The sequence below is a fragment of the Thamnophis sirtalis genome, unplaced genomic scaffold (genome assembly GCF_051295495.1).
Source record: "Thamnophis sirtalis isolate CommonGarterSnake01/CBP01778 unplaced genomic scaffold, rThaSir2_p1.2 scaffold_11, whole genome shotgun sequence".
Lineage (NCBI taxonomy): Eukaryota > Metazoa > Chordata > Lepidosauria > Squamata > Natricidae > Thamnophis > Thamnophis sirtalis.
Genome location: NW_028261391.1, coordinates 28,195,115 through 28,219,717, shown reverse-complemented (window position 1 = coordinate 28,219,717; position 24,603 = coordinate 28,195,115). Strand labels below are relative to the sequence as shown.

Here is a 24,603-nt window from a genome sequence, read left to right as displayed (position 1 = left end):
AGAAGCACATAAAGACAGGCTCAAATAAAATAAGATCAATAAAACCAACATGTTCACCTATCAAAATGACACAAAACCTATCTTTTCTCATTTTTCAAAGTTCATGGGAGGGCAGGGGAGGAACCAATTCATTTCTTTTAATTCTATTGGAAGCAGTAAGTAGAGAAGCAAGGAAAGGAAAGTAGATGATTTGTGGGGAAGATGATGCACATGTTGTTCCCAAATTTTCAGCAATCCAGAGATCAAGAAATAGATGATAGACAGACAAACAGTTTAGTTTTTTATTGAGTTTGTATGCCGCCCTATTCCCGAGAGACTCAGGGCGGCTCACAATAAAAAAGGGAGGGGATACAAAAAAACAGACATGTATGTGGAGCTGTAGTATCTCTGTAATAGTATTAAATTGCATCTTTGTAACCTAATTTGATTTAAGGCTATGGTTTTCCCAGTTGCAATGTATGGCTGTGAAAGTAAGAAATAAGAAATGCTGACTGCCAAAGAATTGAGGCCTTTGAATTCTGGTGCTGGAGAAGACTCCTGCAAGTCCCTTGGACTGCAAGGCAATCAAACCGATCAGTCCTACAGGAGATCACCATGATTGCTCTTTAGAAAGCCAGATCCTGAAGAGGAAACTCAAATACTTTGGCTACGTAGTGAGAAGGAAGGACTCACTGGAGAAGAGCCTAATGCTTGGGAAAGTTTGGGGGCAAAAGAAGAAGGGAATGACAGAGAATGAGGTGGCTGCATGGAGCAGTAGGCATAAGCTTAAATGGACTCCAGAGGATGGTAGAGGGGAGGAAGGCCTGGAGGAATGTTGTCCGTGGGGTTGTAATGGGTCCGACACAACTTTGCAACTAACAACAACAATGATTTAAGGTAAAAAAAAAATGCAGGTATCACTGCATGAATATTTTCACCCTTATTCTGGAGCATTGTGTTTCTTAATATCCGTGGTTCAAGAGAATTTGATACTGCCCATCTGATGGTCTGAGTCATGAAAGTTATCTTTTGCTTCACCTCTTCAGAATCCTACTTCAGGTAACTTTATGAAATAGTTATGAACTTAATCAGTTACTAGTTGTAATATTTAGACTGCAATTTAAACATGGGCATCTAAAGAAATGTTTCTGTTTCTCTCTCTCTCTCTGTGTGTGTGTGTGTATTAAGTGACATTACATGGTTCATGGCACCAAACAAATATGTACATTTGTATTGCAGCTTCTAACAGATGACTACAAATTTAAATCAATGAATTTCTCATTAGTCAAATCATTGACTACACTAAACTAAAATTTGATTTGATTGAAAATGTTACTACAGTTAAAATAAATGACTTCATTGTGATTTACCTGAAATGGTATAAGATTTCCTGCTTGAGCAGGAAAGGGTTTGGGCCAAAAGACCTCCAAGCTTCCTGTTATACGGTCATTATGATTATAAATAATAATGTGTCCTTCCGACGCAGGAAACATTACAACCTAGTGGCAACTTTTAGGGATAAAGCTTGAGAAGTCAGCGGAGGACTTGTGGTCCTGTGTAATCCAATGCTTGACTGATGGATGAAATAGCCATAATCAGCCTCCTTCGTGCTTCTTCTTCAGTGACAATGTGGAACAAAGTAAAATCAAAAATAGATTGTCAAGAGAACAGCTCCTTTGCTATACAGAGGATAACTAAATATACCTACACACACACACACACACACACACACACACATACATACACACACGCATGCATGTATGCACGCATGCATGCAGACAGACAGATAGACAAGGTATATTTAAAATAATATGGATATACATACTTTTGCTGGATGCACTACACTTTTTTTTTGCTTGTCAGTATCCCTGAGCTGTTTTGAAAATGACAGACAGAGACCTATGGTGTTTTCTCTTAGAAATGTGATCGGAGATCACTATTCAAATATCACGCTAATATAGAAGTAACAATAGCCTTGGGCTTCTGATGGATCATATATACCAGTGATGGCTAACCTTTTTGTGCTTGTATGCCAAAATCGAATGTGCGTGTCTGCACACCCATAATGCAATGACCTCCTCCCCCTGCGCACGCATGTACGACCCCCCCACACTCCCCTGTCCCCCCGTGCATGCGCACGACCCCTCCATGCCCTATTTTGGGCCTAACAGGCCTCCCTGAATCCTCCTGAAGCCAAAAATGCACTGTCACCCACCCCCTGCACTCTCCCTGTGCAGCGGAGACCCCAAAATTAGCTGGCTGGCGGGAGGCATGCACCAGTGGTGGGTTTCTGCTGGTTCGCACCGGATCGGGAGAACCAGATGGTGAAATGGACCCAGAATGGACCCAGATATATATGCGCATGTGCGAAGGAATATGGCTGCCGGGTTCTTCGCTCCGGCGTTCACATGGGAAGAACAGCAGAAAGAAGGAGACTTCGCCCTCTGAAATTGTGCCGGAGAGAGATCAGGGCACGGGCGATTTCTTGGAGAATTCGGTGTTGGCAGCAGAGTGGAGAGACTTCGCTGTCCAGGGCTGCCTCTGTGAAAAAACGCCGGCGCCGCTCGGAGGCGCCCGGAAGACGCCGCGGCCCAGCTGATCAGGACGCCGCGGCCCAGCTGATAAGACATCGAAAACGCCGTCCGGGCATAAAGGGTTATACAGGATTATATAGGGCAGGAATCGATCGCCGGAGGCTTGCTGGCAGCGGACAGGAGAGATTCTGTTCTCCGAGGCTGCCTTTAGCCTTGCAAAGAGCGCCGACGCCAAACACCGTTCGGGGGTGCTCGGAAGACGCCGCGGCCCAGCTGAGTTGGAGAGACATTTAAAAACACTGCCCGGGGGCCGCGTGGAAGGCGCTGCGACCCATTTCGGCTGGAGACACTGGGCAACCTCGGTCTGGAGTATTGTTTGGGATTTGTTGTGATCCGGTGGACTTGAGAGAGCCTAGACCCTCCTCCCCCTGCCGGCTGAAAGAGTCCCCCCCCCTCTTCTAGTTACTCTGCCTCGTCTGTACTTTTGGTTGCTGTGGACTGTATTGGATTATCTATTGCCCCAGGGAGAAGGCGGTTAGCCTGAGACATCACTGGGAAAGAATGGGAGGCGGTCTTTATCTGCCGCTGCTGCAACCCCATTCTTTTCCCTTCGGCTTGGCCTCCCCTGTTGGGACATTCGCCCCTCCATCGGGCTGCTGTCATCGCAGGGCCCTATGCTGGCTAAGATTAGACTCTTCTTGGAATGTGTCCTTTGGACCTTTTGGACTATATTTTCATCTGTCCCATTATCAACATTTCCATCTGCCAAGGCCAATGTGGTCTGATGCCGCCTTGGACCTGCTACCACAGATAGCACCACTACTGGACGAGTGGGGGTGTTTACAACATATAGGAGACCCTCCCTATCTCTATTCCTTAACCACCTTGGACTCTTTTGGACCTTCCCAGGACTATTCGCACTTTAAATTAATTAACTTGCGCAACCTATAATTTCTTACTCTTCTTTCATCTTTCTCTTCTTCCTTTGTATGGGTTATGCATGAGGTATGTTTGAGATGAGTGAATGTCCCACTTTTATGATTATATTGTTGTAATTTTGTGTTTTTAACTCTTTACGTGGGGACTGCTTGGGAGAGTGCATGAGTATGCGTGCTTCGGAGGACCTGCCGGGAGTTGCGGGGGCTATGGGGGTGGGTGAGGGGACCAGAGACACGGGAGAGGGTCGGGGTATTGCGGTCGTAACAGGGAGAGGCAGATACGGCGGGGACTTTAGGGCAAGCCATTACCGGGGAAGGAGGGTTCGCTATATTACAGAGATCCCTCCTTCCGGCCCTATGAGTCCCACTCCAAGACCAGATGGCGCAAGTAGTCAGGACCCTGGCCTCAGGCTGTTGTCGCTAAATGCCAGGTCTGTTGTACATAAAGCTCCTCTCGTCCGGGACTTAATTGAAGACGAGAGGGCAGACCTGGCATGTATTACTGAGACCTGGCTGGGCCCAGAGGGAGGAGTCCCCCTTGTAGAGCTGTGCCCAGCAGGATTTCAGGTGCTGCATCAGCCGAGAGCTCAGGGAAGGGGTGGGGGTGTGGCCGCCGTTATCCGGGAGTCGTTAGTTCCTCGTAGGGTCCCTGCTCCGGAGATTGTCGGGTGTGAGTCTTTGCTGTTAAAGTTGGACCTCAAGGGTCAAGTGGGTCTGCTGCTAACGTACCTGCCTCCCAACAGCGTTGCAGCAGCCCTCCCCTCGCTCCTCGAGTCGGTAGCCGAGCTGGCGATTGAGTTCCCTAGGCTGATGGTCCTGGGGGACTTTAATCTGCCGTCGCTCGGTGAAAACTCTGATGGGACGAGGGAGTTCATGGCTTCCATGACAGCCATGGGCTTGACCCAAGTAATTCGAGGCCCAACCCATACAGCGGGACACATGCTTGACCTTGTATTTCTCTCGGAGCAGTGGATTTGTGATCTTGGTCTGAGGGGGAGTGACATCATACCCCTGTCGTGGTCAGACCATTGCCTGCTGAGGCTCGACTTCCGGAGGCCAAACCCCCACTGTAGGGAGGAGGAACCGACCAGGTGGTTCCGCCCCAGGCGTCTTATGGAGCCATCAAGGTTCCAGACAGAGCTTGGGGTTATTCCTGACACTTTCGCCCACAGTCCGGTGGAGACTCTGGCTGCTGCGTGGCACTCGGCAGCGTCAGAGGCCCTCGACCGGATTGCGCCACTGCGGCCCCTCCGAGGCGGCGGATCCCGGAGGCCTCCTTGGTTCACCGAGGAGCTCCGGGAAATGAAGCGCCGGAGGAGATGCCTAGAGCACCGTTGGAGGTCCGATAAGTCCGAATCGAACCGAGCAATGGTAACCACCTGCACCAGGGAATATACTAGGGCACTTAGGACAGCTAAAAGATCACACATAGCCTCCCTGGTTGCATCCGCTGAGTCCCGTCCAGCCGCCCTGTTCAGGATAACCCGCTCCCTATTAAACAAAAGGGAGACGGGGGAACCCCTGCAGGGCAGAGCGGAAGAATATGCCCAATTCTTAGCGGACAAAATTGCTCGGTTTCGGTCGGACTTGGACTCCACACCCGCAGTTCCAGCCGAGGCACAGGGGGACCAAGTAGAACAGCTCTGGGTTGAGTTTCAGGACGTTATCCCCGGGGATGTGGACAAGGCCATGAGAGCTGTAAGTTCCTCCACCTGTGTTCTGGATCCGTGTCCCTCATGGCTGGTTGCTAACTGCAGTGAGGTGACACGAGGCTGGATCCAGGCGGTTGTAACCGCCTCCCTTCGGGAGGGGAACTTCCCCGCCTCATTGAAAGAGGCGGTGGTGAGACCCCTCCTGAAGAAACCATCCTTGGATCCAGCTGTTCTTAACAGCTATCGCCCGGTCTCCAACCTCCCCTTTCTGGGGAAGGTTGTTGAGAAGGTGGTGGCCTTTCAGCTCCAACGGTCCTTGGAGGAAGCAAACTATCTAGACCCCTTCCAGTCTGGCTTCAGACCCGGTTACAGCACAGAAACCGCTTTGGTCGCATTGATGGATGATCTTTGGAGAGCCAGAGATGAAGGACATCCCTCCATCCTGGTCCTCCTTGACCTCTCAGCGGCTTTCGATACCATCGACCATGGTATCCTTCTGCGACGACTGCGGGAGGTGGGAGTGGGAGGGACCGTGCTACGGTGGTTCTCCTCCTACCTCTCGGACAGGTCGCAGTCGGTGTTAGTGGGAGGGCAGAGATCGTCCCTAAGGCCCCTAAATTATGGGGTGCCGCAGGGTTCGGTCTTATCCCCCCTGCTATTCAACATCTACATGAAACCGCTGGGAGAGATCATCCGCAGGCACGGGATTAGATACCATCAATATGCGGACGATACTCAATTGTATCTGTCCGCCCCGTGCCAAATCAATGAAGCGGTTGACGTGATGGGCCGGGGTCTTGAGGCCGTTATGGACTGGATGAGGATTAACAAGCTTGTGCTCAACCCAGAAAAGACCGAGTGGCTGTTGTGTTTCCCTCCCAAAGATTTGGCCAACATTCCAACACTCAGGCTGGGGGGTCAAATTTTATACCCCTCAGAGAGGGTTCGCAATCTGGGAGTCCTCCTGGATCCACAGCTGTCATTCGACCACCATTTAGCGGCTGTGACCAGGGGGGCATTCGCCCAGGTACGCCTGGTGCGCCAGTTGCGACCCTACCTGAACCGGGAGGCACTCACAACAGTCACTCGGGCCCTTGTGCTCTCTAGGCTGGAATACTGCAATGTGCTCTACATGGGGCTGCCCTTGAGGAGCATCCGGCGACTTCAGTTAGTGCAGAACGCGGCCGCGCGAGTGATCGCGGGTGCACCCCGATTCACCCGCATAACACCTATCCTCCGCGAGCTGCGCTGGCTACCTGTCGATCTCCGGATGCGCTTCAAGGTGCTTTTACTCACCCATAAAGCCCTACATGGCAGTGGATCTGGATACTTGAGAGACCGCCTTCTGCCGATTACCTCCCTACGACCTATAAGATCGCATAGACTGGGCCTCCTCCGCATTCCATCGGCCAGCCAGTGTCGGCTGGCAACTACAAGGAGGAGGGCCTTTTCAGCAGTCGCCCCGACCCTTTGGAACGAGCTCCCCGTGGAGATTCGTACCCTCTCCACCGTCCAAGCCTTCCGCACAGCCTTGAAGAACTGGCTCGCCCGTCAGGCCTGGGGATAAGGACCGTTACCCCGCCCGAATATTGAATGTATGGTGTTGATTTTATTATATGTTGTCGTCTTAATGTTGTATTACCCCTCCCTTGGTTTCTGTGAGCCGCCCTGAGTCCCCTCAGGGAAAAGGGCGGCCTACAAATGTCAATAAAACCAAACCAAAACCAAACCAGAAGTAACTTCCAGAATGCCTGCCCCAGCCCTGTCACGTTCCACGCTCACCCCCGCCTGGTGGAGAGGACCAGCGCACAATCTACCAGACAGCAGAGGCAAGCTCAAGAGTTTTCTCCTGGATTCCCCTCTGTCTTGCCACCTCCAATCTCCCAAAGTTCTTTCCCCAGCGTGTGATAGCTTTCTACTGGATTCCCCTCTGTCTTACCTCCATCGATCTCCCAAAGTTCTTCCCCCAATGTGTGATAGCTTTCTACTGGATTCCTCTCTGTCCTGCCTTCTCCGATCTCCCTAATTTTGGCCCTTAATCCTCCAGTTTCTATTTTTGGGAGGTTTTCCCCTCTCTTCCCCCCCATTTTTTTGGAACTCATAGGAGTTCCAAAAAAATTTGCCACATGGCTTGGGGGTGGTGGTCATGTGACTGAGTGTGCATGAGTGATGTCAAGTTGGCCATACCTGTCCGGTCACATGACTGCCAAGCTACACCCACAAAATAGACAACACCCACAGAATAGGTTCTAAAAAAAATTGAAACCCACCACTGGCATGCACGCATGCACAGTAAAGCTGAGCTGGCTGACAGCTTGCATGCCAGCAGAGAGGAGCCAGCGTGCCACCTATGGCACTCATGCCATAGGTTTGCCATGACAGTTATATACAGTAGGTTCCACCATTTGAAAGTAGTTTCTAAATTTGGCATTTACACACACACACACAAAAATAGAAGGACATGGCTGATATTTTGTGCAATTTTATTTCTTTCTAAGTGATACATAGAATGTATAACACTTCACAATGGAGATGATTATAGCTGCTAGATAAGGAGACCTCCTGGGAAACTAAAAAAAAAATATCAATAGCAATGTTTAACTACATGAACCTTATTTGCATTATTAGCTCTGCTGTGCGGTACCCTCAGTAAGCTAATGGCATGATTTTGAAGAAGCTTTTTAGATTATGGGTAAGTAAATAACCTTCAGGGTTCCCATTGACCACACAACTCATTTCAAATTTTGCACATTATAGTTATGAAAACTACTTTTTGTTTACTTTTACATTTTACATGGTATGCAAATGTGTTAGATGTATTCCTTCTATTCTGATTTGGCGCTTGCTCTATCCTAATGGGCACATACAGTGGAGGGAAGCATAATCAAAGTTTTCTTGGACATTGAGCACCAAGGAGACAATCTTGGAAATTCATAGGATCAGATGCGGAGTATAGAGATAGTCAAGGCTTAGAAATCTGAGGAACCAATTCAGTCAGTCTCCTGAGCACAGAAATATATGGGATAGCTATTGCAACAGAGGTGGTATTCAGACAGGTTCTGGAGAGCAGAAATTTTGAGAATGGGGAGGGATTTTGCAGTACATTTCTTGGCAGTCAGAACCATTAATCAGTGGAATGACTTGCCTCCAGAAGTTGTGGGTGCTGCAACACTGGAGATTTTTAAGAAGAGGTTGGGCAACCATAGGGTCTCCTGCTTGAGCAGGAGCTTGGACTAGAAGACCTCCAAGGTCATTTCCAACTCTGTTATTTTGTTATTCATATATATTATATACATATCAGTTGTTGGTTCCGGGCGGTACAGACTGGTACGGCCGTACTGGTAGTAGCCGGGAGCAGCAGCCACCATACTGGTATGGTGGCTCATTTGGCCCACCCGCCCGCATTCCATAACTGTTTATAATGCGATCGGCCAATTGCCCACATGCGCATGCGCACACAGCATGCAGCTCCTGCGCGACCTCCGCCGATCAGCTGGGTGTCACAGGACAGTGCTGTGTGCATGTGCCCAACTAGGACACCCAGCCCCGTGCGCAGTGTATCGGTTGCGACGGGATCCGTAACCCACCACTGATAAATATATAATATAAGCAGAAAAGTTTGGTGTTGTATCAAGATACATTAATAATAGGGTCTGTGAAAGAACCAGTCTTTAAGGGATTTTAACATTATATCAACATATTTTGAAATAGCAGGGGGAGGTTGTTTTATAAAGTGGAAACCACACTGCCTTTGGGATGTCCCTTCTGTCACCTCACAACTGTGGAGAACCTTAACCTTCCCAACCTGATGCATATATAGAACAGGTGATGCCATCGAGAGAAGAAGGTCTTCAAAAGAAACTTGTAGCCATGTTATGTGTGGTAATAAAGATTAACATCAGCACTCTAAGTTGGATTGGAAATCTACTGGCAATTTCTGCAGAACTGGATAGTTGTGACATTTCATATTATGATTTTGATCTTCTGACACTGGAAGAGAGATAGGTTCAGTTTTCTTCAGTCTGTGACATTGTGTTTTTTTAATGGAACCAAATGAGTAGTTTTGGAAGGAAAAGTAGGGCAGGAGCTGATACCTTTAAGCTGCAACCTTAAAACAACTGACTTTTCCTTCTGAAGACAAGAGTGAAAACTCCAACCTTCAGGGGGGGAAATAACCCTGCACAATAAAATGTTGCCACCATGTGGTGGCTCTCATGTACTACAATTTCATCTGATGTCTGAGGCAAATCCATGTTCTCTCACCAGAATGTGTGAAGTAGGCACTATAAAACTATAAACTCAGCTATCATATTAGAGCAATGAATGATTTTTTAATGATATATAGAAAAATTAAAGAATGTGCCAAAAACTGTAGGCACTTGATAATTTCTGACCAGCCAAAGCATAATGCATTAAAAAAGGAGGCATTTAACTAATATTAATGAGAAATGCACTCATATCATGACAACCTAATTGAGTACTGTTTACACAATTGTGTTTACTCAATTGTATAATACCACCCAGAAATTGTAAACAGTACTCAATTAGGTTGTCATGATAGGTTTTATAACTCAGACAAAACTGTTGTCAAGGAACACATAACGTTATAATCAAAGTTTTTAAAGTCTAAAGTGTTTGTTTAAATAAAAAAACTATTTTAAAAAGACAAACAGATGTCGCATCATTGAGCAAAGCATTGTTGACATACGTACTTATTTATAATACTTATTTTCTCATATTGTTAATATGTTTCTCGGATGAGATGGGGTGGAATTTTCAGTGAATATAAGCCACTGGTCCTAATAAATATCAGAAGGCTTTAAAAAATATACATTTCAGGCATAACATCTGCTTATAAATAAATAAAATAATTAGAGACAGTGGAACCAGAAAGCAAGTCACTTCAATTGCCCTAGAATGAAAATTAATCCTGATCATTCATATGTGTTTTTCTCTCAGTGTGTGTATCACATCTTTAAAATGTTATGTCATTGGAGAAACTAAAATAATAATAAAAAATCCAATGCCAAAACAGTCCCCCTGCAAGCATTAGTGTTCCATGAATGCCTGAGTGAATGAACAAGTAGATAGTTCAGTGCTCTTGACACCTACAAAATGTTATCAACAGAAAGAAAGAGAGATGAGGCCATCTAATTGTATAATATTGGAAGAATACATGCATAATTATAGAACTGCAATGACAGTTCCTTGCTATGTCCACTATCAGGCACTCTGGGTGGCAATTTATCTTTGGATTTCTCATTCATTTGTATAAGAAACAGCAGGAGGTGGTCCCTGGGCATTCTAAGTAATGGCAGAGATTTTAAGCAAAACCCCATTGTAGATTCTGTTTTAAAGAGATAGTATATGTGCCATTTAAAACATTTTTAGCCTTTCTCCTGCTTGAGATGTACATATGTCAAAGACAGAAATATAATTTTACAATTTGTAAAAAGCTGAATTATATAATTGTATTTCAGCACTTTATTTTCCATTTACGGTATTTGTAAAATGAATTATATGATTGTATTTCAGCATTTTATATTACATTTACGGTATTTGTAAAATGTATTGGCCACCCATTTTATCCAGAGTAACTCTGAGTGGCTTGCAGTCATAAAATTAGTTTTACAAATCAGTTGGAATATATGTAGGATAGTATATTTACAGACATATGAGGCCTGCATTTGTCCTCTGAATGGCATGTTAAAGGACTGTAGTGAAATTCTGATGTAATTCAAATCCTCCTTGAATTTAAATTTCATTAATTTTATACACTTAATCTAACATTCTCCGTGCATATAATAATAATTTTCCTTTTTGCAGATTAATTTGTAGGATTTCTGAGAGTTATCTCTCAAGGTTTTGGAGGATGGATACACCTCTGATGACACACGTTGTATCAGTGGTGGGATTCCAAATTTTTATTACTGATTCTGTGGGCGTGGCTTGGTGGGTGTGGCATGGCTTGGTGGGCATGGCTTGGTGGGTGTGGCAGGGGAAGGCTATTGTAAAATCTCTGTTCCCTCCCCACTTCAGGGGAAAGTTACTGGAAAAATCCCCATTTTCTTCTGATCAGCTGGGACTCGGGAGGCAGAGAATAGATGGGGGAGGGACCAGTCAGAGGTGGTATTTACCGCTTCTCCAAACTACTCAAAATTTCCACTGGTTCTCCAGAACTGGTCAGAACCTGCTGAATACCACTGTATGCTTTACCCTGGATAATAGATTACTCTGGGAAGCCCATATTAAGATCTAAAACTCATGTGCACCTTTTCTTGTTGGTGAAAGTTTCTTCAGAACGATCAATCTGATAATCCTTGTTGTCTTTATCATGTGCCTAATATATTTTCTAAGTTATAAAAAATTAAGACAAACAGTACAGAAGGAACCTAAATGATCTGGACAGGAGTTTGTTTGAATTTTCCTTTCTCTTGATGAAACTCAGAGCAGCATATCTGTTTTTCTTTCTCTTTTATTTTTTGAGTGATAAACTATATCTGCGATCAACTACGTGAGATAAGATAAATGACAAAAAGTAAGAAACTCCAAATCACTTGTCCTCCTATTGCTAGAGATGGTTATATATTCATTCAAATATATGAATTGTGCCATTTAATTCTTTCAAACATTTACCACCTTAGCAGTGCTTTCAGCCCGTTAGCTAAATTTCACAGGCCAAAAACATCTTTATTGATTAATATGTATGTATTTATATGGATATAGTAACAAGTAACAAAAAAGGCAACAGTAAAAAATATTGGGTTTCTGTCTGGATGGTCTCTTGTGACGAGCCTAATGACAGAGAGTGGAAGTGTGACCTTCCTCCCATACTTGGGCATACCAGGGGTTGTGACTTTAAGTATATACCTCCCACCCTGGCTGGCTGATAAAGGAGTCGTTCTCTGTAGCTCAAATGGTTAACTCCCTGCCTGGGAGGCAATGGAGCACAGGTTCGATTCCCAAACTTGGGTATGGCTAGCTGATGAGAGCTAAATAGCTTGAAATAGATCTATACTAGTCTCCCTTTATTTATTTATCAGCATAAATATAACAAATATATATATATATATATATATATATATATATATATATATATATATATATATATATATATATATATATATATATATATATATATATATATATATATATATATATATATATATATATATATATATATATATATATATATATATATATATATATATATATATATATATATATATATATATATATATATATATATATATATATATATATATATATATATATATATTGTGTCACAACTCCTGGTGTGCCCAAATATGGGAGGGAGCATACTGCTTCCCTTTTCTGTCTATCAGCTCACTCTGGGAGCCATCCAGGCAGAAAGCCATTTTTTTAATGTTGCCTTTGTTACATTTGTGTTGCAATTGTGCTGATAAATAAATAAAGGGAGACTAGTATAGATCTAGTTCAAGCTATTTAGCTCTCATCAGCTAGCCATATCCTTACTGGGAATCGAACTTGGGCTGTATTACATATTAGGCAGTTATATTAGCCACTAAGCCACAGGTTGTGACACAATACATACCTATTTCCCTGGCTCACTGATAAAGGAGAGGAGCCTGTGGCTTAGTGGCTAATATAACTGCCTGATATGTAATATAGCTCAGGTTCGATTCCCAGTAAGGGTATGGCTAGCTGATGAGAGCTAAATAGGTTGAAATAGATCTATACTAGTCTCCCTTTATTTATTTAACAGCACAATTGCAACACACACACGCACACACACACACACACACACACACACACACACCACATTCGTCCTGAGTATCACCTTGCCAACAAAGTCCATAACAATGGTTTTTCCAATAATAATGTATGGTTGTGAAAGTTGGACCATAAGGAAGATTGAACACTGGGGAATTGTGGTGTTGGAGAACACTTTTGAAAGTCCCTTGGACTGCAAAGAGATAAAATCAGTCAATCCTGAAGGAAATCAACCGCAATTATCCTTTAGAAGGACACATTACAAAGCTGAAACCTTGGCCACCAAATGAAAAGATAGGATTCACTGGTAAAGAGCCTGATATTGGGAAAGATTGAAGGCAAAAGGAAAGAGGGATGGCAGAGGATGAGATGGCTAGTTAATGTTATCAACCCAGTGGGCATGAATTTGGGCAGACTCAGAGAGACAGGGGAGGACAGGGGTGGGTGGGCTGGTGTGCTGTGATCCATGGGGTTCATAGCAAAAAATTGAACATGACTTAGTGACTGAATGACAATATATACAGAATCCATCTTACAATATGCTACACATCAAAAGTTTTGAAGCTACCTGAATCTTACTTAAAATATATCAACTGAATCAACGAGACTTAGCCATAACTGACTAAATCTGAATCCACCTAATGGATGTGAAGATGAAAATAGGAAACAATAAAACAAACAATAATACAGTAAGGCTATCATTTATAGTTAATTTGAAGTTTGCTACTTTTTAGTTAGAGTGATTTGTATTGTTAAGTACCAACAACCTAATGACAGAAAGCCTGCCATTAATTGCCATCTCTTCCTAGGATTTTTAGTTTAAAAAAAAAAGATCTGAAGACATGGTGCTTTTATAGTCCATGCCTGAGCTCATCACTAAAAGCAATTCAAAAATTAAGCATGAATAATGCAAATATAGATTTCTTTGATATATATGCAAACGACTGAAGTTATGTACAGTCTCCTTCCATAGAAGCTGCATCATAAACTGAAATAAAAATCCATGCGATGATTCAAGTAGAACAGAATTGCTATATGTAGATTTGTATAGTTCTAAAGTAAAGTTTTAGGGACGTGGTGGCTCAGTGGCTAAGATGCTGAGCTTGTTTATCAGAAAGGTCGGCAGTTCAGCAGTTTGAATCTCGCATAATGGATTGAGCTCCTGTTACTTGTCCCAGCTTCTGCTAACCTAGCAGTTCGAAAGGAAGTAAAAATGCAAGTAGAAAAATAGGGCCCATCTTTGGTGGGAAGGTAATAGCATTCCATGTGCCTTCGGCGTTTATTCATGTCAGCCACATGACTACGGAGATGCCTTCGGACAGCGCTGGCTCTTCAGTTTTGAAACAGAGATCAGCACTGCCCCTTAGAGCCGGGAATGACTAGCACATATGTGCGATGGGAACGTTTATCTTTAAAGCAAAGTTATGTGCAAACTACAAAGTTGCAATAGATTGCTCATCATAACAAGGGTCACTTAGGTGAGGTGGGAAGTGTAACACTTTAAGAAATAAATAAACAGTATAAATCTTTTCACAATGAAAGGCAGAATGGCAGCTTAGCATCTCAAATAATCAAGACTCTCATGCATAACGAAATTAATATCAACAAAATGCAGACACCTCTGAGAAGTTTGACTTTAAAAATAAATGTCCCCTGTTTTTTTACACATTGTGTTCCCTTTCTCAATTAAGTATCTCCTACAAATATAACTCTGTGCGCAGTGTATGTGTCAGAGTGCCTCCTTTTCCTTCTTTAACACATAAGGGTATACAAAATGAACAACAGGGTAGGCAAACAAATAGTGATTATAGCTTCAGAAATGACATCTCCTATATAATGCTTCACGGTGCTGAGCAATATATACTCTTTATCTCTTCAATTTCCATCTACTTCTTTGTTAATAAGCACTGAGTACAAAGCAGAACAAAGCCTTAACCCTAGAATTAGTCTGAGCCTACTGTGGGCTGGTCTCACTCATTCAACCTTTACTGTCATAGTAACAACGTCTACAGGGTCAAATATTATTCCAGGTCTTTGCCATTCTTTCATCTGAGTCCAAGGATGTCCTTGGATTGGCAACCTCTTTTATTCAACCTATATCTTTCCTATAGTTGTTCATTCTACAGTATATACAGAATACAGCCCCTTATGCTAGCTGAAATACATTTTTTAAGTATGTATGTGGGAGAGAGATATACCTGTTTGTTAAACATTCAGTGTGGTTTGTGTACTGCATAAACCAGCTGAAATCCTCCGTTCTAACTTTAGCCCTTCTGTTAAGCCATAAACTGAAATGAAGAAGGATTCATTTTACAATTTTGTGGGAGAGCTGGGTAACATTGTAAGAGTGGTAAAACCAATGTTATCTTCACTCTAAATCTGAAAACTAAGATTTAATAGGAGAGTTATAATACACGGAGTTAATGAAATGCTCCTGAGCAAATAGATCATCATGTTCTTCAGACCAATTCATTATAAACTGCATGCCTCATTTACATGCATTTCAGATATTTTTTTCCCAAAGAGATAACAAAAGATGGGTCTCTTCTGCAAACAAATAAACATATTTCTCTTGCAAGAAATCCCTCCCACACCATAAGAATTATCATAGAGAAAAAATGTTGAGGCAGGTAGAATGAAAAATAGACAAATAAAAGTAAAATAAGGAGTTTCAGATCAGTTAATTTTACTGACTGGACAAGAAAAAGCTTGAATGTGAAATGGGATTTTTCAAACCAATGGCCTGTCTGGCTTTCACTGCTGCTGCTGCTTGTAGCGTATGGAAAATATTAGCATGCATGGTATTAATGTTGTTAACATGAGAATCATATCCATAGCTTAACCTGGTCTTTCGACCATGAGAAAGTGTGGAACAAGAGCAAAGGACTAGAAAAAGACATGGCTATGTAATAAAATCTGTGAAGCAGTTTTACTTATCTGTATAAATGAAAAGCAGAATTTCTCTGCTTGTTTCTTAGGTTAATATATAGAACCATGGTTAACTAAAGGGTATCTAAAAACCTCTTACCAGGCTATGTATAGAAGCCACACCTGTATAGTAGAGAATATTTGGTTCCACCACAAAACCGCGATGCCCTTATCCGCGCCGACATAAGTGCGGAGGCAAATCCGCGGCGTCCGAAGCGCTAAGAAAAAAACGACCCTACCGCTGCAACAACAGCGCGGTGACAGAAGGGCGTTCTACATGCTTCGTTCTTTGCCTCCAAAGGTAGCCCTCCTCCTCCAGCTGACAGCGGCAGCGGGCACGGGGCAAAGCGGGCTGCCCAGCAGCAGCAGCCCGCGGGAAGGGTCCAGCTCAGCCGCGGGGGGGGGGCAGCAGGAAGCAGAGGAGGACACGGCAGCGGTGGCGGCTGAGGCTCTCCTGGGCCGGCGAAGCGGGCTTGCCCGGCGGAGGCAGGCTGCCCTCTTCTTCCTCAACAACATCTCCTTGGACAGGCGGCCTCCGCCGCCGGCGCCTCCCCTGGAGGAAGAGGCAGGGCGGGCCACGGCGGCGGCTGAGGCTCTCCCGGAGCTGGCGAAGTGGGCTTGCCCAGTGGCGGCGGCTGCCCATCCAAGGAGATGTTGTTGAGGAAGAAGAGGGCGGCCTGCCTCTGCTGGGCAAGCCCGCTTCGCTGGCCCCAGGAGAGCCTCAGCCACCGCCGCTGCTGCGTCCTCCTCCGCCGCCAGCGTCGGCGGCCCTGCTCGGGCCCCCCGTGGGCTTCCTGCTGCCCCCCGTGGCTGTGCTGGACCCTTCCCGCAGGCTGCTGCTGCTGGGCAGCCCGCTTTGCCCCGTGCCCGCTGCCGCCGTCAGCTGGAGGAGGAGGGCTACCTTTGGAGGCAAAGAACAATGTATGTAGAACGCCCTTCTGGCGCCGCGCTGTTGTCCCCGTGGTGATGACACGCGGTGATGACGTCGCGACTTTAGCGACGCAATTTAATCTCCGCTATTTTGCGTAGCGCGGTTTTGTCGTGCCACGGAATATTTTGTAGCTAGCATTGATGCTGTTACCTACTGGAGTAATCAAATGTCTGCAAGAAAACAAGAAAGCTTAGCGAAAACCAAGGACCTCAAGCTATATATCCATGAATCAGACTTAATTCTCCCTAATTTCTTTAGATCAATGTTTCTCAACTTCATGCCATCTGGGAATTATGGAAGCTGAAGTCCACACATTCTTATGGTCCTGAAGTTGAAAAACAGGAATCAGGAATTTTCTGAGTATGCATATTCTAAAAATGTAACCACCCAAGCATATAACCACTATATATGATATATTTCTAAATACTGACCTTCTATTTTTAAAAATGTAATCCTTTTCACTCATATTTATATAAATTTGTCTAAGACAAAATACTGAAATCAGGATGTTGTACTAGTGAAAGAGAATCCTAAGGAAATATGTTACTTGTAAAATTCTCTTTTGCAACTTTCATAAATGTAATAAAAGCATTAAATATCAGTTTTCTATTTATAGTATATGTATTGGTGTTATTTGCCAAAAATTGATGGCTTGAGGAAGGATATACATGAAAAGTTGCAAGCCCAAAACAAGCAGTAACAAGTGGTAGGTTCCTAACCGGTTTACTACTAGTTTGCTGAGAGGGCGTTTTGCTCACTTTGCTCATGTGCATGCTGCGCATGCACAGTTGACTGAAAACAGCGACGGCAGAAGAGCTCAGTTTGGGGGCATGGAGGCCTGGGTCACTGCCGGATCTAACCACCCAGGCTGCCATACCATTACCGGTTCAGTTGAATCTGTCCGAACCGGTCCGAACCCACCATTAGCAGTAACACACAAAGAAACATATTTTCTTCTTGGTCAAAGGACTCTTCTCAAAAATTGAGTATCTCCACTAGGACATCATGTTTGCATCTTATTGTCCAACCCATTGCAGTCTTCTGCCACCACTCCCCAAATTCTAAACATCCCCTGACTTCCAAGATATTCCCATAATTGCCTTATGCTTATTTTGGTACCAAGATTTCCATAGCTTTTGCCAGCAGCAGACAAGTTTATGATATATAGGACAGTTCATGTATAGGACAGTTCATTAGACAAATTCATAGTCTAATTTCAGATTGCTTCCAGATCCACACAAGGTTTGAGTTATCACTTTTAAATCCCTCCGTTATGTCATGGGTCAAGTTACCTTAGGAACTCTCTTACCCCACGGGGATGGGTCTGTCCCACTAACACCGCAGAAGGGACATCATTAGTCAAGGAATTCTGGCTGGTAGTGTCCATGAGAAGAACCTTGTATACTGTGGCTCCTAATTTCTGAAACATAGTGCCTTCCAAAGGAGATCCACACCCACTCTTTTGTTAATTTTAAATAAAATTTAATGTTAATATTTATTATTATATTATTTTCTTGTTTTATCTTGTTGCTTTTACTTGGTTGTAAGCTGCGAATAGTTGCCTTCTGGCAAGATTGGTGGCATATGAATTTAAGAAATAAATCAAATAAAAAATAGGTTTTGGCTCTCAGCTGATTTAAGGCAATTTATCTCATCAAGCAGTCATCCCACAATGCCTTACAGAAAACCCGGTTGTACAGATAAGTAAGGATTGGAATTCTTTTCTGAAAACCAAAGAAACCCACAGAGACTGATGCGGTATTATTTGCCAGTGTAAACATAATGACTGTTCCTTCCAGCAACTAAAATGATTTTGGAAATAAATACTCATGCCTCTCATGATGTTATTTCAAGAAATTTCTTGTCCCTAAGAAGAAATGCAATCTAGGAAGAATCAGGGTCAGCAAATCCTTATTTCCATTGATCCAAAGCAGCTGTAAAATAGCAGAGCTAAACGGTGGGCGGTGTGAGATATTTCGTACCAGCATGATGTCTTCATGGCTATAAAGAAAAAGAGGATGGCAAACACTTGCATGAGAATGTTAAGAAATTAAAATAAGCAGAATAAAAGGAATAAACAATGAAAACCACTTTTCCATCTTCAGAAAGAATAAGAATCAAGGAGATCAAAGCACAATTGCTTATTTTACTAGTTGTCCAGCCAATCAGTTCCATTTTCCGCAACAACTGAATAAACACATATCCTTCGAATGAATGCTTTGTAGGGCCACCTGCACCCAACTCAACACTGAACCTAAGTGACATTTTAAACATTCTCATGAGAAGTCTATTTCTTTCTCATAAAACAGGATATAGTATTCCAACAAATGATTGAAACACATGTAGTATTTTCCAAGCGGGTTATTGCAGTTCAAGATGTATTTCTTTTCAAGCCATGTTTTCAGAACTTCTCCAAGACTCAGCTCGGGCAATTTGAAAGACAGGGAAAGAATGTTGCTTTTTGATATGATCCCCATGAATAGGAAAATAGAAAGTGTTATCTTACAGACCCCAATAATTGCAGAGATTTGTAGAACTGCAGGGGCTTTACCATATACCATATTCCAGAAGCATTATAAAAATGTAATTCTGATACATATTGCTCTGGGCATGGGGATGAGAATGGGAATGGGAAAATTACAGGAAGAAAGAAGCTGCTATGTTAATGTGCAGAAGATTCATAAAGCCAGGGCTATCTTATATCAAACTTGAATATTTGTCTCTCTATCGCAGAACTGTGTAAATTAAGTATCTTCCAGCTGGAAACACAGCTTCCAGATTTCATCCTCAGCATAGCCAATGAGTATGTATTTACATTTTCAAAATCTGGGAGACACCCAAAGAGAGAATGCAATTTTCATATAGACTCTTTTTTCAGCCATAGCAGGTGATACCTAGGTGGTAATCCATTTTAAAGAAAAAAAATCCACCGTCCAGACTTTGAAGGAGCATGATAGGAAGAGTATTGATGCCTTTGAGCTTTGTTGTGAAAAAGACTCCTGAGAATATCATGGACAACTAAGAAAATAAACTGATGAATATTGAACAAATCAACCCAGGGTCTTCATTTGAGGCACAAATGACCATGTTCACACTATCCAGTTTTGGACACATGATGCAAATATCTCGATCTTTGAAAAAAGGTGTAGTCTCAGAAAGGTGGAAGGAAAGAGAAGAAGAGAACAATGAGCAGCAGGTTGGATGGATTGAGTTACAGTGCTGATGAGTACACTGTTTGCACTGATCGTTGGGGGAAAAAATCTATTTATGTCATCACTAGGAGATGAAAGCAACTCGATGGCACATAATCAATAAGTGAATCAATCCAACCAATGCCACTGGACCTTAAAATGGCAGGTTAATCTACATTTACCTGAACTCAAAAATCTTGTGGGACGTCTCTAGCTTAGTAGCAGCAAAGAGAAAGCTACTAAAGCCACTGTTAGAACTTACAGTAAAGGTAGTTTAAGCTCCAGCCCACAGTAATCAGTTTAGCAAAATTTTATAATATCACACAAGCTATCAATAATCCAAGAATATAAACAATTGCATTCACCAGCTTTTCCCAAGGGCAACTAATCCCTAATAGGTGAGGTAGGCAGAGTTTGAAACAAGATATGTTTTTTAAGCAAATGCAAATACCTTATTCATAATCCTAAGGACAATATATTAGCCTATTTTTGAATAAATGTACATATGCTAGATAACTGGTATTCTTACATTACAGTGGAATTTACTTTGCAACAGTTTGAACTATTCTGTTCTTTTTATCTTTGTAATCATATTTCTATGTCTTTCTTCCTAACTTTTCTTTTATGCATACAGATCTTCTCTAGAATTTTTTCAAGAATAATATATAGCAATACATAACTGTCACATATACCATATTTTTCAGACTATAAGACTCTCTGGTGTATAAGATGCACCAATATTTCAAAGAGGTAAGTAAGAAAAAAGTTTTTGTCCTCCCTGCGCCCCCGCCCCCCCGAGCAGGAGGGCTGGGGTAAGGCAAAAACGCCACCATTTTTCACCAAAAAGGGAGCATTTTTCCCTTCTCTCAGCACTGCTGAAACTGGCAGAGTGCTTCTAGGAGATGGGAGAAGACAAAAACACCCCTGTTTTTGCAAAAACAGCCCGTTTTTCACAAAAATTGGATGTAGGGGCAGGGCCTTGGGAGGCAAAAAATGACTGTATTTGGTGTATAAGATGCACCAACATTTCCACGCTCTTTTAGGGGAGAAAACGTTCATCTTATACTCTGAAAAATACTGTAGCTTTACTTTTTATTTATATTTGTAAAGGATTTTATAGGAAATAAAGGACAAATCTAAAGAAAAAGAGAAAAAAGAAAATGTGCAAGAAAAGAAAAGAAGGAATCTAAAGTTATGAAATATAATTAATTCCAACCTCTTCAACAAATAATTATAATCTTATAATCTTCCCTCCCACTTAGATGTTATACAAATTCGTCCCTGAGTTTACGTCTTTTTAAATACTCAAACTCATAAATGATATGATTTTTTTCTTCCTTTAGCAAAAAGTCCATATAAATTTTTCAGTGTTTCAGTGTTTTGTTTTTGCCTTTGGTTCATTTTGTCAGCAAATTTTAACATTTAACAATCCATTGTGGAAATTTAATTGTTCCTCCATTTCTGAACACACAATAATCTTACTTCTAATTATACAAAATCAATCTGCACAAGTCTTATTTTGTTTGAGACTTTTTACATCTATATGGCATGGGGAAGCATGGTTAAAATGCTGGCTTTATTGGCTGGAAAGCTGACAGCCCAGGTACGACACCTGAGTGTCATCCACTCAGCCCCATCTTCACCCAGCTCCTGTCTACCTAGCAGTTTAAAAGCAGCCAATCTGAGTAGATAAATTGATACCACTTCAGTGGGGAGCAAACAGCACTTTGTGACATCCAACTAGCCACATGACCATGCAGCTGTCTTTGGACAACGTCTATTTAAAGGCCTTGAAACAGAGATGAGTGCTGCCCCCATAGTTAGCAACAACTAGTGGGGTAAAATCCACAGGGACTCCTTTTCTCATTGGTCAGCCATAGGTTTTTGTGATCAACATATTTCCTCTATACTTTACAAACGATGGGCCTATATTGTAGCAAAACAATAAATATGTCTTGAATTTAGGGCTGCTGAATTAAACTCCATTTATGGGAGAAAAAAATCCCATGAAAAGAAGAAAAATGTAAAAATAATGAGAATTTTGCATGAAATGTTTTTTTTTATTTTGCTTTATTTCAGGTTAAATTTCTTTATTGCATTTAAAATAATGACAGAAAAAGAAGAAAAAGAGAGAGCCAATTTGGTCTAGTACATGGGTCTGCAACCTTAAACACTCAAAGAGACATTTGGACCCGTTTCCCACAGAAAAGAAAACACTGGGAGCCACAAAACCTGATTGGGCGTGGCCAACTTGACACCACTCCCTCCCACCCAGTCACATGTCCCCCCTAGCCACACCTACTCAGCCGGTCATTAGGGCAGAGAACTGGTTGTTAAAAAACATGCAGACCACAAAACCCTTTTGACATCTCTCTCCCCCTCCCAAGTGACCGATGCATACCCAGTACCAAGAAGGGTTGGAAGAAGCTCCAGCAAGAGTGAGGCGCTGGAGAATCAGCCCCGACCACTTCTCCATTCCCCGCCATTTTTCTTACCTTTTTCAGGCAAGGCAAGGAATGACCGGGAGGGCAAGGGGCGGACCAGCCAGAGGAGGGATCATCCAACAGGGAGCCAAAGCAGAGGGCCCAAAGAGACACAAGCGACTCCAGAGTCCAACCCAGTCTCACAATGTTGCTATTGTGGGAAAATAGGAGAAGGGAGGAATATATGTTCATTGTCTTGAGTTATTTATACAAAAATGAGTGGGATAAAAAAAAACAGAAACAAGACACAAAACTGCATGCATACAAGTGCTTAAAATGAGTGAAAACATATAATAGCAAAAAATGATTATAATACATTGTTGCAATAAGCAGTTACACACACACACACATAATTATAGTACATACATACATATAACTGTAATTGTTCTTTGTTGTTCTGTTATTTTTCAGGTAATAAGATTGCATGCTTCAGTAAGGCAACAGATGATTAGAGATAAATGGATTTTTTTGTGTGTGTTTTCTGAACTTGAATGAATGTGTATACAAGTATTTAAATAAGAGAGCAAAGTTTCTTTGTTTCCAAATGCTAGGTGTAATCTAACCATGGCAAATTTGCTACTTATAATACGGTTCAGTTGGCCAATAAAGCTATATAGCATGGTCATGTCTAGGCACAGAGATTTACCTTACTGAGGCATGGATACAATATACAGTAATTTGTTTCTTTAAGCCTCTTGCATTACCTAAAACACTTGCTTGGCAGCTCCACCAGCTGGAAGAGGATTCTGCATGGGTGCAATGCATGCCGAGAAGTTTCTTCTAGTAAATGGAATTTAATGAAGCATTAAAACAAAGTACTAACATTTCATCATTTTTGCTGTATAAAGCTGCTTAAAATGAATGTTTGTTGAAGTTGGCTTTACATAATCCTAGTCCATGGTCTTCAATTTAGAATTGACATTAAAGGGCATGCCTCCTGGCCTAATTCTTGGATTTCATACTTTTTGATCTTGTCTCAAGAGGATTTCTGGAGTATGCAAAACTTTGCACATTATTTTGTAAGCTTTTGCTGTATCCCTAATAAGAATATCAGTATAAACTGTATATGTACTTACATTATATATGGGTTCCACCACAAAACCGCGGTAGACTAAAGTGCGTGTGACTAAAGCGCGGTGACAAAACCGCACCATCAAAACCGCGCAACAACAGCGCACCGACAACAGCGCGCTGACAGAAGCGCGCTGTAACATAACCCTAAAAATAACCCTAAACCTAACCCTAAACCTAACCCTAAACCTTACCTTAAGTTAAATCGCGCTTCTGTCGGCGCGCTGTTGTCGGCGCGCTCTTGTGGGCACGCTTTTGACATCGCGGTTATGTCGTGCCACGTATATATGTACATGTGCATCACATTAGAGTGACTGCATGGGGTATAACATATCTGGTCAGACCAATAATTAAATGTTCTACAAATAATTGGTAGAAAAAGACATTTAGAGCTTTTTGGGGTGTTTTAAAATCTATCGACACTCACTGCAATGGATGATTTGGCCTTCCCTGAATCTGTAGAAGTCAATAAAAAGGTGATTTTCTCCAAAAAAAAAAAAAAGCCTCAACCACATATAGAAAAATGTTATTTGGAAAACAGATGCAATTTTTTGGTGTGTGTGTCTCTATGTGTGTGTGAGAGAGAGAGGGGGGTGGACAGACAGACAGAGATAGAGACAGAGGCAGAGACAGACAGAGAGACAGATAGAGAGACAGAGAGGCAAACTGATATATTTGAACAGAAAATATATAGCTACAGCAATTATAGCAAGATCATATCTAAGACAAAAAAAAGTCTGCAATAATTACATTGCAAAGTCAGTTTGAAGCAGTTTTATCCTTCTGCCATCTTGTATGACAAGCTTTATGTATATTTTATTTGTATGCAAGTGAAAGGCATTTTATTGTGTCCCAAAGGATAAAGTATTAAGGATCATTTGCTTCCTGCTGTGTGGCCTGTCATAATTTTTTACAAGACTGGCAAGACTAACAACTAATCAGTATGTTAATATACTGCTTGATAGAGAATAGTCAAGTCCACTTTATCCGAGGTTTCTTTAATACATTCTTAATGTAATTTTTAGCATAGGATGATGGGAGAGGGGGAGACTTTGTTTTTGAGAAGATAAATTGCTACCCAGATGCCAGAAATGGAAGTAAGGCTGTGTCTCATTAAGGGTAGGGGGCGGGAGGGAGGGAG

General features: G+C 42.4%; 1 protein-coding gene across 1 annotated transcript in view; it reads right to left on the bottom strand.

The window, feature by feature from the left end:
• LOC106538574 (phospholipid scramblase family member 5) overlaps positions 1-22,537 on the bottom strand; it is a 51,997-nt gene extending 29,460 nt beyond the window's left edge. The window contains exon 1 of the mRNA XM_014053091.2: positions 22,404-22,537. The gene's annotated coding sequence lies outside the window, so the exon portion shown is untranslated. The remainder of the gene's footprint in view (positions 1-22,403) is intronic.
• Positions 22,538-24,603: the final 2,066 nt, after the last annotated feature.